Source organism: Mastacembelus armatus, chromosome 15, assembly GCF_900324485.2.
Source record: "Mastacembelus armatus chromosome 15, fMasArm1.2, whole genome shotgun sequence".
NCBI lineage: Eukaryota > Metazoa > Chordata > Actinopteri > Synbranchiformes > Mastacembelidae > Mastacembelus > Mastacembelus armatus.
In genome coordinates, this window is record NC_046647.1 from 16,093,102 (window position 1) to 16,107,508 (window position 14,407).

The 14,407-nt window shown below is 36.7% G+C and overlaps 1 protein-coding gene across 7 annotated transcripts in view; it reads right to left on the minus strand.

Moving 5' to 3' along the window:
* Positions 1-14,407, minus strand: part of LOC113132020 (protocadherin-15) — a 169,384-nt gene that overhangs the window by 92,671 nt on the left and 62,306 nt on the right. The gene's annotated exons all lie outside the window — the stretch shown is intronic.

Genomic DNA, 14,407 nt, shown 5'->3' on the forward strand with positions numbered 1-14,407 from the left:
TGAAGTCCTGCCTTAAACAGTATATACAGTATATTGAGCTAAATCTTAATTAAGAACCGTTCAGATTGCCACAGTGTAGTGAAGAGCAAAAACAAAGAGCTATTCATGACTAACAAATCAAAAGCAATAACTGTTGCTGCCAAAGGATAAAGCTGCTAAATATAACTTCATTTGCTGTAACTCATTAAGTATGAAAGCTCTCCTTAACAGGTGTTCAGTGTGCTCTCTCACACTTTTTTTTTTTTAAACATAGTTGAACCTCTGTTGAAAATAGCCTGCAGTTTTTCCAATTACTTTATTTTTTGTAGATAAGAGCTCTTGAGAAATCTGTAGCAGATCAGCTGCTGGCTTTCATGAAGGAGATCTCTACATATGAAAAGTTTCAATCTGGTAACCAAATCTTACAGGAATACTAAGAGGATAAGTGAACAGTCTGTTTTATCATTCAATGTGAGAAATCCTTTCCAGTTTTTTAAAATCTTTGGACAGTGTTTAGAAACAGTTACAGTGTTGCTTAGCAGACTGAGCAAAGTAACATTTTAGCATTGACCTGAGTTGCTACATGGGTCATTTGAGAACATCTCTGCTGGGACAACCCTATTTTATTTCACATTTTCACACTGCTCCTTCAAGATCTAATTCACAGTGAAACTTTTATTTAACGCAAAATCCTCAAAAAGAGCAAAAAGATAACCACACTCCTTGATTTAGCCACCAATTTCTCATTTGACCAATCTCAGTATAAATACTTAGATTCTTTTGACTCCAGAAAATTTGAAAGCTTAAGCATTCCTCTCCAAAACAAACCTAGAAACTGGAGAGCTGTGTCTTTGCAAAGCCACATCTGGATTACTGCAATTCCCCTTGCTCTGTAAATGGTAAAAAAAAACAAACAAAAAAAAAAAAGTTTTCCTCTGGTGCTAAAATGAGAGAATATTAACCACATCTTTGCAGGACTTCACTGTTTATGTATTAATTTTAGAAGTGATTTTAAGATCTGATTACTTTTAATCTGCAGAGTGGCCTCCATAATGTACCAGCCTCCTGGCTGAGGTCCTACTGAAAGTCCTGTTTTGAATGTTCCAATTGTAAAAAGGCCAAAAAAAAACAAAAAAAAAACAGCGTTTGCAATTCAGGCAGCTGGAGTCAGGAATGAGATAAGAGGAGATGATAGTCTAGTTCCCTGATAATGATCAATCTCACAGTTGTTTTCTATCAGCAACCTCACATTTTACAGGCATTTACTGAAACACAACAACATTGCTGTTGTTAGTTTCTTAATGTTAGCTGTCCATGGTGCTGAAGAGGATAAAGAATACACAAATTAATTATTCAGCTGTCTGACTGAGTAAGCCATGATAATATACTACAAATCCTGGGATTACAAAGTTCAAATGAAGCAGAAAATCAAAACATTTTATACATTTGAATTGTTAGACTGAGGACACAAATTGAGTACTGTAATACACAACATCACAGTCAAAGATTACCGCTGCATATTATAAATTCCATGTTATTTAGACATATCTGCAGAAAACAAAAGCAAGAAATAAGCTCATAATTCGAGCTGACCCTGTCATTTTTCTGTCTTCCGCTTTGTCCGGTGTTAATTTTCTGGATGTTCTGAGCACCCTTCTCCCTTCTTTGGAGCCAAACATCACATACATAATTATTTATCTGGCACGGTACCTGTATGTTTGCACATACACAAACAGGCTAATAGGTTTTGCAACAGAAAGGTAGCAGTAAGGAGAACTGCATGTACTGATGCAAAGCCACTGCCAGGGCACTGCAAACACACCACGGTGAAAAATTGTGATGTTTTGAATCCGTTAAGGGCACATACCTCAATAAAAATAAAATCTAACTGAAAATGAAAGTCTTCAATGATACTGCTTAAAAAAGAATCTGCATTAAAATCCTGTGCAGTCATGACAGCAGTCTGTCTGCAGTACATTAATGCTGTCAGAGCAACAGTGCCAGACATAACTAAAAACTATCAGTGTGCTCACATTGAGTGGTGATGAGAGCACAATTAAAATGCAGTCAGATTAGTCTAGAGGAAGGGTATTTGCCTCAGAAACTCCTCACAGAAGTGTTTCACTTTCTTTTAAACTTTATGTTATGCTAAGATATTGTTTGAGTTCACTTTCCACCTGTCATGTGTGATTGCTGTGCCCACACACTTCTCGTCTCAGTCAGATACAGACTCTCATAAACATGTGCACCAGCTGTCAAGAGACCCACTGTGCAGCATACAGTGCCAAACTGAAAAACTGTATGTATATTACCGTCATCACCAAATGAGGAAGGATGTAATATCACTGCCATCTTAACACTCCAAATGCTTAATAACCTCTAATTACATTTGATATAATTTAACATGAAAAACATCTGTCTGTTGATGCATTTCTGCCAAAGTAAACTGGAGTGAAAGAGAAAGGGAAAAAAAGCAGCAGCTGTTTCATTCAGTAAACAGGGATCCCAAGAAGGGCGCTGAGAAACAGTGTCAGAGCAGTCTCCTCCTCTGGAGAAATATAAAGTGTTTTTTTTTTTTTTTTAAATATACTTCCTTTTCATACGGTATGAGGTGTTAGTCATAAGTATGTGCATACAGAGCTTACATAGGGCCCTGAGTATAATTTTGTCAATACAGGGCACTCTCTAGAATTGGGTTGATTATAACCTGGATGAATCAACTTTTTCCCTTACTTTGGCAAACAGCTAATTTTCCTCCGCAGATTTCTCAAAATATCTCAAATACAACATCATTTCCTGACTGCAAATTGATGCATAAAAGTCAGTATGGTACAATTGCTTGGTGATGTCAAACCCACTCATAAACTGAGGCAGCTTTTCTTCCTATTCTCACAATTAAACCACACACTACATCTTTGAGCATCATGTACATCTCAGTGTATTCAGGGGGCATTTCAATCAAAAAGGTCTTAACACAGCCCATGTACTAAAGTGAAAAAAGAACATATTTATGACTGAAAAGGTTGCACAAGAAAAATACATACACATGTACAAAGAGTACAAACAAAATAGAACCTATAGTATATAGCCTTCTGTTTGCACACACAGTATGCAAGCATGTATATACAGAACACATGGTGCAGTATAAAATTGTATATATTACAGCAGATTTATTGAGTTGATATCAATCAAGGTCACTATCAACATGTCACTGTATTCACCTAAATGATATGGGAAAAACATGATGTAGCCATACCACTCGAGGCATTGTAAGCGAGGAGAAGAACTACAATCTATAGCTTATAGTATACTGACAGAGTCCAGGAAGATCACAATATTTAATCACAATATGAGTTCAAGCTGGAAATTTCTGATGCTGTAATCAAGCCTAGGTGACAAATAATAATAATATTTAAAAAAAAAAAAAAACACCCAACCATAAACATAGAGACACAAAAGCATACTAATTTCTACATGTAGCTCCAGGATCTTTATTGTTTGCCTAAATCATTTCATCATATTGCACAATCTTGAATATGATTTGTGCACAAGCAGCACCTCATGCCTCTGCAAGATCCAGGCTGTTTTTCAAATGATGAACATGCTCAAAAGGAACCTCTTGGGCTGGTTTCCAATTATGGTTATTTCTACCTGCTCCCACATAGATTTGTGATGTGTTGATGTGTTATAGTAGTTAAGGTTAGTGTTTTTTTTTTGTTTGTTTTTTGTTTTTTTTTAGTGATAAATAAGCATTTACCATCAATTGAAATGCTCTACCAGGTGCATATACTGTAGGTACAGTAATGTACCTATACCTACTGTATATGCTACAAGTTGGAACTTGTGCATTTGTTTTTATAATGCTTACATCAACAGCTGGAACTTAAGAAAGAAACAAATTGAAAAATGTCACTAAATAAATAGAGAGCATTTCTATTTTAATTCCTAAAATAAAACAAACCAAAAAAAAAAAAGTCATGTTGGAATCAGCTTCAATTTTCATAAAGTTCAATGGAGCAATAACAGATGTCACATGGTAACACAATTAAGCTGGTGTGCTAACAAATTCAACCCATTAATTTACACACTCACCCACATGTGCTGCACTATCAGAATGATTTAATTAGTCTTGTAATAACAGTATTCACAGTAAAACAGTATGGATTTTGTATTGTATTGATCCAGCAAATGACTTAATAGTAAGGTTTGTCAATTTAATATACAGTATATGCATAAAGACGTATAGAAAATACTCGCATATGGTGTAAATCTTCACAGACACCTACATGTTAAATTATCTAAACCATCTATGATGTACAGTGAACATTCAAAGTTGTATGATGATGGCATGGTATATACAGAAAAATCATAGATGCTTTGCTGCAGAAGATTTTGTGGCAAAAGGAAAAAAAAAAGGACAACATGGTTATTTAATTATCATGAAAAGCTATAAACTGAGCCATCAGCACCAACTCTAAAAATACAACAGCAACACAGAAAACAAGGCTGCTGCTACTTTGTACAGAAAAACAGCAACGCCTGTACCAGGCCGTCCAATTCCATCAGCTACTTCCCCAAACCCCTTTATGACAGGTATTCGCTACCTTGAATAAGACAGAGTGGTAATGTATGAGGGATAGATATGGGGAAGAGGCTGGATATCCAAATTTATGACTCAAGTCCTATAAAAGCTCAAATTCCAGATAGTTTTTGCATCTCTCTTCACTGCTATGAGAATCTATCTGTTATTACATGAACACACTGAGCAAATATAGGCCATAAATACTAGTGCATGTCCTTAATACCTCACTTTATGAGGGTCTGAACAACTTTGTTTTTTTTTTTGTTTTGTTTTTTAAAGAAGTTACACTTGACAGTCTCTAACTAATCAATTGAACTACTTTATATTAAAGATAAAGGTATGCATGGGACATAAAGCATTGAAGAGATTTAGATTAAACTTCACATTCAAGTGTGTTAGAGTAATCTTAATGTGAAGCTAGACGAGTCTTGGCTCATTTATTCTTCACCAGTATGTATCCTGCAGAAAGCTGCAAATCTCTGTGTGAAAATCAGAAAATTGGGATGTCATCATAAAAACTGAATTAACTACTGCTGCATGACGCTGAAGTGCCTGTAACATGCTCAGTTAGTATCTGAATTTCACATAAACGTAGTCTCTTCCAATGTAGACCCAAGCTTCTGTGATATCATTCTGATTTATGGCCCAGAACTGCTCCATTTATAATAAATGGGAGACCAACTTTGTGCAATCTTAAAATGTTAGCTTGGTAAGATCTCTAGGGTATTACAACGGACTCCTTTGTCATATTTAAGCAGTTCTCTATTCAGCTGTCCACTGGCATGACATCCCTTTTTGTTTGTAGCTTTGAGAGCAAGGAATGAGTATTCACCAATACTGCCAACAATATTACATTTCATGTAAATGATGTCCATCCATATTTGGAAAATAGCTGTGTTTCTAAAATCCAATCAGCTCAGTTCATGTCTCAGTTCAGTCTCCAGTGCTAAACCTGTAGTGACTGGGGCCACTGATATCAGCTTCCATTACAGCCTCAGTTAGACAGACTGAGGACTTTTAATGGTAAAAGTCCATTAAAAATGAAATTGCATCCATCCACATGTAACAAAAGTATTGCTGGCTTTCTGCAGTAACATAACTTCCTAAACTGTAACTCGAAAACAAGGTTTCCTTAATTGGAAAAATCTGGTACAAAGAGCAACAATTCCAACTCTTGACCACTGTGTTTTGTGTGAAGAAAGAAATCTGTGCTCTTACAGCACAGAGCTTGTTCTTCCACTGCAACATACATCCAAACTAATACAAAAATTCTCATATCACATACTAACGTGTTCCAGTATCGATACAAAAATAGGTAAAAACTGAACCATGGGGGAGAAATCTCATGAGCAAACACCATTTCACACAACAAGATTACTGCAACGCATGCAAACTCTAATGTTATATCTTTTCTACCTGTTACATTTCAACCCCCAATACACCCCCACCTACAAACAGAAGGCATCATTGTATCCACCCACCCAAATTTCAAACTCATGGTTTCAACACAGTGGTTCACCGGTTCAAAAGTGGCTTGGCACAGAGATTCACTGGGCTGGAGATAGCAGTGAAGACAATGAACTGTACATCTCCAATCCCCTATGCCAATTTTATTCCTAAGATTTAAGTATTTGTTAAATACTAAGATGAAATGTCATGTCATGGAAATGGCTCTGTGTCCTTGGGCACAAGAGAGATTTGAGCTAAAATATCGGCATGATAGTATTCTCAAAACGACAGTGATCACGTCATTATATTCCATTATTTTGAAAATCATGTTCAACACTGTTTATCATGTTAGAATGGTAACATTTGGTAATTAGAAAAAGCATAAAATATAGCTCAGGCTGTAGGGAATGCCATCATTTCTGCAGGTATTGGTCATAAATCAAAGAACTAAAATTGTGACTTGATGATTGCACTGCAGGAAAAGTTAAGGTATTACAAAGAATAATCACCTTGAGGGGAAAATAAATGCCATAAATTTTACAGCAACCCACACAATCGTTCACTCAAACCATAAATAGCAACATTGCTGTGGCATGAGAGAAAAAGTGGTTCTCCATAGTTAGTAGGATTCATTATCTGGGAACCATGAATGTCTGTACAAGATGTTTTACAAATGCATCCAGTAGAGATGATAAGATACAGCATTTCACTCAATGCCAAAAACCATTAACCTGGGCTGTGGTCATTATTTCCAGAAATGATCAGATGGTCCAATCTTCATAGCAACCTTTCTTGAAAACATATTGAATTCTGTTGCAAATTTACTTGAATTTGAAAATGAGATTAATGAATTACTTGAAAATGAGATGTAAATATGAAATATGAATGACCAATCTTCTGTTCAGCCTAATGTGGGGATTAAATCAATCAGCAATCTCATTACAGTGTACTGAAAAAAGAACTGATCAATGCTCCACCTTTTATTGACAGAAGAATTCAAATTAGCAGTTGACAAACAAATAAATCCGATGATACAGGAAGCTTTGCAGTTTTTTTCTTGGAATGGGATCCAAATATTTCCCAGAAATATTTGTATTTTACAGAAAACATAAACATTAGGAGCTGGTTTCACTAAGAACACACACAATTATATATGCAGTCTAGTTCTTCCCTCACAATGGAACATTCAGATATTACTTATTCCCACAGGTTGGAGCATAATGCATAATACACATCAATATGTCAAATCAAGAGACCATCAAAACAACAAAACCTTGGTCTTTTTGCTTAACAATGAATTTTGTGCCTCTAGAGATTCAAGGAGCTTTTCATTAACCTTAATGCTATTACAGTGACCATAGTTATGAGCCAGAAAATGCTAGCATCATTAAAATTGTCGAGCACATTGTTATGAGGTCCACAAACTTGGCATCAGTGTTTCAGTGGAACAGAATCTCTTACTGATCATATTGACACAATAATGGTTCTGCAGCCTTAGCAGGAAAAACTTTCGTTGAATGTCAGTCTAAATGCCTAAATGTGGAAATCTCACATATTGTATAATTTCTAGAATTTGTCAACAATGTTCAGTTTTTTGAATTTGTGGAACAGATTTCATTGTGGTGTTGCTCATGCAGAAGCCAACAAGTTACTTTTTTATGCATTGCAGTGATCTCTCCACTCGTCTGGGCCACAACACTGTCGAAAAGTAGCAACTTTCATTCTACTCTGCAGTCTCTTCACGTACATGGGGAGATGATGCATTGAACGAACACTGGGATTCCCTTTGAGATATGTGAATTTAAAAAAAAAAACAAAAAAAACAACACATATTCCATGATGACACTATTAATCCAAGTTGACAATCCCAGTATATTCTGGGGAAAGCCAGCTGAATAATGCAGGGTTTTGTGCTCATACCAGGAGAAGCCCTCATAAAAAAAGCCATTTAGTTCTATCACCTTTAAAAAAAAAAAATCAAGTGTGACAAAAAAATTGTATGGATGAATTTAACTTGGTCCAATTTTATTTGATAATGTAAACAGATTAAAAAGGTAAGTCTAGTAATTTTTATGCTTTTCTCATTTTCCACAAATCTCATAGAGAGTAAAATCAACAATGTAATTTATGCATTCACCATGAACGCTGCTGTTATTAAAAGCACAGCAGTGAGCCACACTAGCTTACATGTTTCTTCCTCACAAAAATGGCAGTCTGCCTTTTTATCAAAAACAACAAGCACCAAGCACTTAGAATCACTTTCTACAGTCACCAAAATGAGACTCGGCTGCACATGCATGTGATTTCTGTTTCTCATGTTGCATGTAACAACACAAGTATTCTGTGGATTTCATAAAAGAAGCATGTCACCCAGTGCAGCTGTATGGGTCACAGGTGTGTTTTAAATAGGTAGCCAACAATAAAAGGTCTGCAGCACAGACAAGCTAAAACAAGTTATGGATCCACAGACATTATGGTGAGTACACAAATGAAATTGTTGGCTTTAGTTAGACTGGGCAATGTGGCTGACTATCTGCATGTCAGAAACTAGTCATTTTGCACAGGTATTACAAATATCCAAGTACGGTCAAATACTGTTAAAGTGTAAGACATTAAAAGCTTGCTTCTATAGCATAATGAGGCTAAGCACTATGTGATTTATAACAGGAACAGAGGTAATTATGCTGACACTTTATTGCAACAATATGCTGTAATTGCTGTCTTTATTTGCACATCAAACAGTATAATATGTTCGCCACTTCTAAAGAAAAGCTACAGTATTAACATGACTAGTAGTCTAATTAGGGGCAAGTAGATGGGAAGGCGCGGGCCACTGTTTCAGTCTGATAAATAAAGATCTTTAGAATCTGGGAACCAAATGTTTTATCAATCATTTTCTATAAAAATAACTAATTATGGATAAACCAAAGAAAAATACAGCTTTTGTACTGAGGAATGCAAAATGTACTCTACAGAGTCCTGAGACTCGCTGGCCTCCTGTTATGCTCTCTAATCCACAAGGAGCAGGTGTTGTGCACTAATCCTGCCTTTCAGCTATGCTCTAATTATATATTGATGACCTAGCAATCATCACAACTGGATGTGATCATAGAATTAGAGAGAAAATGGAGAGAGAGAGAGAGTGTGTGAGTGTGTGTGTGTGTGCGTGCATACGTGTGAACAAAACACAAAAGGCAGAGAAAATGTGTTCAAGCCCTAATCAGACTGATCTGAATAAAACTGATAAAAAGTGGAAATCACAAACAAGTGTACCCACTCATATGTCACTCACACACATATACACAATCACACGTCGTAACTATACATAAACACAGACAAGCACAAACACACATACTTTGCCAATGCTTGAATGAGTAAGTGCAGGAAACAGCAGTGCTTGTTTTATTTGAGTAACAGATTCACAGCTCCACAAAATCAAATTGGCCACTTGGGTAACTCTAGCCTGATTTGCCCAGATGTTCCCTCTCCTGCTAAGTTGCAATTATTAAGCAGAACAGAAATGTTCAAAGTCCTGATCAGCAAAATTAAAACTAACCTGGTGAGAATATCAAACATATTTCCAGTAAGGTTCTTAAAACATTCAATGCCAAAAAGCCCAAAGACCCTGCTCTGCCATCAAGTGCAAATTTACAGAATCCTGACTTAGGGTTAAGAGCTAGGATAGTGTTCGGGGTAAGGTAGTGGTTATTACAGTACAACCCACACCCTGAGGCTGTGCAATTTATAGCAATTATTTCAAATTTGACTGTGCATGAAAAATGTGGAATTACATTGCAAAAATCCAATGTGCACAAAAACATTTATTTCCAGTCTAAAACTGAAATTATAGCTTATTAAATTAGTCATTTTACAACTACATTCCTCGAAGGTGTTATGAATATGTACGAGAGTCGAGGGAACATTTTGAAAATTCTGCTTCATTTAGTCTGTTCCTGTCAGGTAGCTGGGCAGCTAACCCTGGCTTACGTGTTACCAGGTTAATGCCAGCAAACGGAGAGTAGAAGCAGATTAATTGGTGAGGAGACTATCAGTCCCTACCTGGTCTCTTTTTCGGCCAGTTTTGATCATATCAAAAACTACTGTATTGAACACTAGTCATGTACTGCCGAATAGGAACATAATTGTGTCACCACTCATGTTGCTGAAGTCCAGTATGCAACAGTAGTACTTACCCATTTGTAATAGTCAGGCAGGAATAATGAGGCATGAGACATTTCTCCTTGTGCTTTCTGTCCAATTAGGGATAGAAGCAGTATAAAGGCAAAGTGTAGTATCTGGGCACATCAGCAGAAAATGGAGTCAACAAGAAGCATGTGATGCACCACAACTGCAATCATTCTGAAAACCAAAATTAGTATTTTGGGACTACTGCAAGTAACTTTTTTGTATTCATAACCATATCCTAAATGTGTCGCAATTCATCTGGCGAAAGAGGACAGATTGTATTTGAGTCACATAACATTTGATTTTTCTATTCTCATATTTGATGCAAATGCATTTTCAGGTTTATTAAGGTTCTTGCCTGAGGCACCCATCTTCACACATAACATTCCTTGGGCATTAACTGAAAAGCAGCCACACTAAGCCAACTATTCATTTGTGGCAAACACACTGGAGCACTACCCCTTGTTTTTCTCTTCAGTTAAGGATCACGACTCTTTCACCCCACCTGGCAAAGGAGTTACAAATTATGCCCATGCTATTTGTACAAGGTTAAACTGAAAGTCTCATACATCAATTTGCTCCCCTGCTGACAACTACTACTGTTTAAAAGCAGTGGACTTCAGGACCATAGGTGAAGAATTCATCATAGTAAAGTATAATGGCATTGTGCTACATGCTTTTGGGTGTCTAACTGTAGTGTTAGCCTAATAAAATAGAAACTAATGGAATAAAAAAATAAACAATAAAATAAACTCAATCTGAACCTAAAAGTTCATGTACACAATTTATTTAGAGCCAGTGATTTCATTATCAAATTGTGTGTTACAAGTTTGATTTCTAACTCAAAATCCACTGTTCATGACAGGTATGATGAATTACCTATATTTTAAAAGGTTAAGCCTTTTAAAAAAAAAAAAAAAAAACAAACAAAAAAAAAAAAAACACAACAGGCGCAAAATTAAGAAGTGTCTGGAAAGGCTAACAGCACAGCATAATGTAAAAATAAATGCAACAAAGATAATGGTCAAACTAATGACAGCTTTAGTAGAGAGAAACAGCATATGGGATTGTATTAAATTTAAAGAAACTAGGTTGGCTAGGTTAACAAAAAAAAAAAAAAAAAACCCTCACATAGGCTGGCTCATCTCAATTGTTTATATAAATCTGCCAACACATTTAACACTTTCTAGAGCTGCCTCTAAGCCCTTTAAATCCTAGGAAGAAACCAGTAGACAGTAAGACCTGGTATTTTGGTGAGGAGAAAAGCCTGTATCACTCCATGAGAGCTTGCCATTCTGGATGAGAGGAGAGACCTTTAAATTGACTGTATGGTATTTAGCATTGACAGTCTGTATTTTCTGTTTGCCATCATTTACCACCAACAAATCTTTTAATGTTGTGTCAAGACTGCTCTGTGACATGTTATCTTAGGTGTATTAACAAAAGCACAGAGACAAAACCCAACCCATGGGTTGCAAATGCAGAGATGAGAATATACGTGAAAAACAAACACGGAAGTTTTAAGTAGCTCATTTCATTCATCTTCATACAGACTCTGGCACAGTTGACACATTACGACCTTTGTGTAATTGATGACAGTGCAGGTTCAGAGAAAAGCATGAAGAAGAGGAGGCACCAAGGAAAGTGAATCTTTCCAGAAGAATCTGCTTCCCATGATTGGTCAGCCCATAATTGACTGCTTTGTGTTGAAGTGACTATTAATAGGACGCTTCTCAGGTAAAATACCAATTTTCATTACTTCATTCAAATTAAGAGCTTTATTGTATATGAATCATTTAACCCCAAAAGGTAAGGATTTTGCATATTAGTATGTAACTGGACAGAAATTATCACCAAAGTCATACTGTGCATCTTTCTGCTCCAAGCTATTTAACAAGTCTTAATATTAACACCCTGCAGTGCTAACAAACTTTTTATCATCAAGATTTTGCATAGCTTAGACTAAAGCCTTAATGAGACCCTTATAAGGAATCAGTCAAAGAGCATGGCATAATAACCAAGTCAAGGTATATCACAGCAGTTATAGCTCGAAGCTGGAACATTGCCCAGCCCGCTACTTCCAATGGACTTGCACTTCACTGGCAAGGATTTTAACAGTTTTATAAATCAATTTTATTCCCATGGAGATGAATATGTATTCAGGCTCATCTTCACCCATTGCCACACCTAAGCCCCACTGTAAGAGATACTGTGCTTAACATAAGGTGCAACAACCAAAGGAACCTCTCAAAGGTTGCAGTATTACAATCCTCTGGCACAGGTGAAATAAATAGGTTTATTACCCATCTAACCAGTTGTTTTAAACATTTTATTTATCCATGGGGTAATGTTTAAGGTCAAGCATGCATTTTAGTGACTGATAGGATTACTTGCATCATCAGCCTAGGGAGGATTTATACTTTGATTGCTTTGTTCAAGTGAGTGTCAGGCCTCCTCATGATGCAATGATTTATCTCTATCTACAGAAAATCCATTTTGGCACATAAAGCATATGAAAGAATGCTGAATTGACCTATATTTAATAAAGCCCTTCAGCAACACTAGTTTCTGATTTCCTGAAAGCTGTTGCTCAATATGCAGAGGGCTGAGAGGAACCTGCCATGCTTCAGGCAACAGTTAATACAAATCATGAATTTGCAGAGACAAGATAAAAGCTAGAGGACGGTATTCTCATTTATGGACACACCAATTCTCCACTGCTGTTATAGCAAGCTTTCTGTCAATGACAAAAACATCCTCTCTCTTCATATCCAGCTGCCCCTTTCCTATGAGACTGAAATCTCTTCAATCTGATTAAGTGCTTTTGGATTTAGCTCATAGGCTGAATAAGCAAAGGAGCCTATAGAAAACAAGCTTTGTCTTCCCAATAGAGATGTACAAGAGAGTGAGACTATGTGTTGTGTCTGGCACCTGTCAGTGGGTCGGTGGAAGCAGCAGCTTGGATAAATTAAACATGTTATGCTTCATTTGTGCAACTGGGTTGCTATCCCCTCATGACTATCCGTTTTTCCAAAGTTAAAACCTCCAAGAATAAAACACAGCAAGCCGAAATGAAAAAAAAATGCAAATAAAAATAAAAAAACACACAAACAATTAAGCTAAACCAATAAAACGGGCTTATTTCACAATGTCGACAATAAAGTCTTCTGTCTTCGCTGACTCAAATATAGCTCCACCAAAGACAATGAATGACAACTGTACAGTATATATAGTGCGATGTTTCTGAACAACATATAGAACCTTATAGTTTCTTTTCTTTTCTGACACATGGAAAATTAGCTCTTTTGAAAAGCTAAAGGAAATCAGATTATATAAGTATTTGTCTACTGTATCTTTTCTGATCTCAACCAGACAAAGCCATTACTTGTTTTTTGCTTTGCCATTCACTGACATGAATGAATATAAAGACAAATGTTCAGAAAAGATGGCATCTCATTTTATGCTATTTGTATGGTTTCTGTGTGACCAAAGAGAAGAGATGAAACACATTAAGAAGGATAATTGCGTTGGTCAATAATGGTGTGTTGCCTGTTTTACATTCCATTATGGGTAGGAAGGGCTCCGGGCTGTTTCAATCATGCAGAGATAAATAAAAGGATGGTGGATCCAGAAGAGACCCATATCCCAGGTAAATGAGTGCTTTATGAGGAAGATTAGTGCAAATCCCTCACACACATAACATCGGCACATGTGGGGTGAGGGAGGCGTTTGAATGCAGGCTTCGGTACCTTCGTCTCACACATTCCCCTGGCAATCGATCAAAGCTCCAAACCACAGCCACACGCACAGAAAGGAGGGAGTAGGTCAGACAGTATGACAGTCTGAATTGGTAGCTATTGCATGCTATGACGAATGGTGGCCTCATCTGACACACAGCCACCCAATCAAATTCTTGGGATTCAAATAAGCACATATGGTGTATGCATATGTGCCCCCAAACAATTTTGCTCTCAAAGGTAGACAACCACCCACAAAGTGGTGCTAGAACATATACTGTAAAGCAGGGAAGAGGAGCATCTGTGAAATAGCATTCAGATTGTATAAACAAGCTCCGAATCCTATCTGCAGTAAGAGGTGCTCATTAAACTCTGTTAACCTGCAGTACTAATACCTGAAGGGAAAAGTGAATGAGACAAACACACACCTGCTCCGTTTAGGGAAACACATTTCTCATTCCCTCAATGAACATAT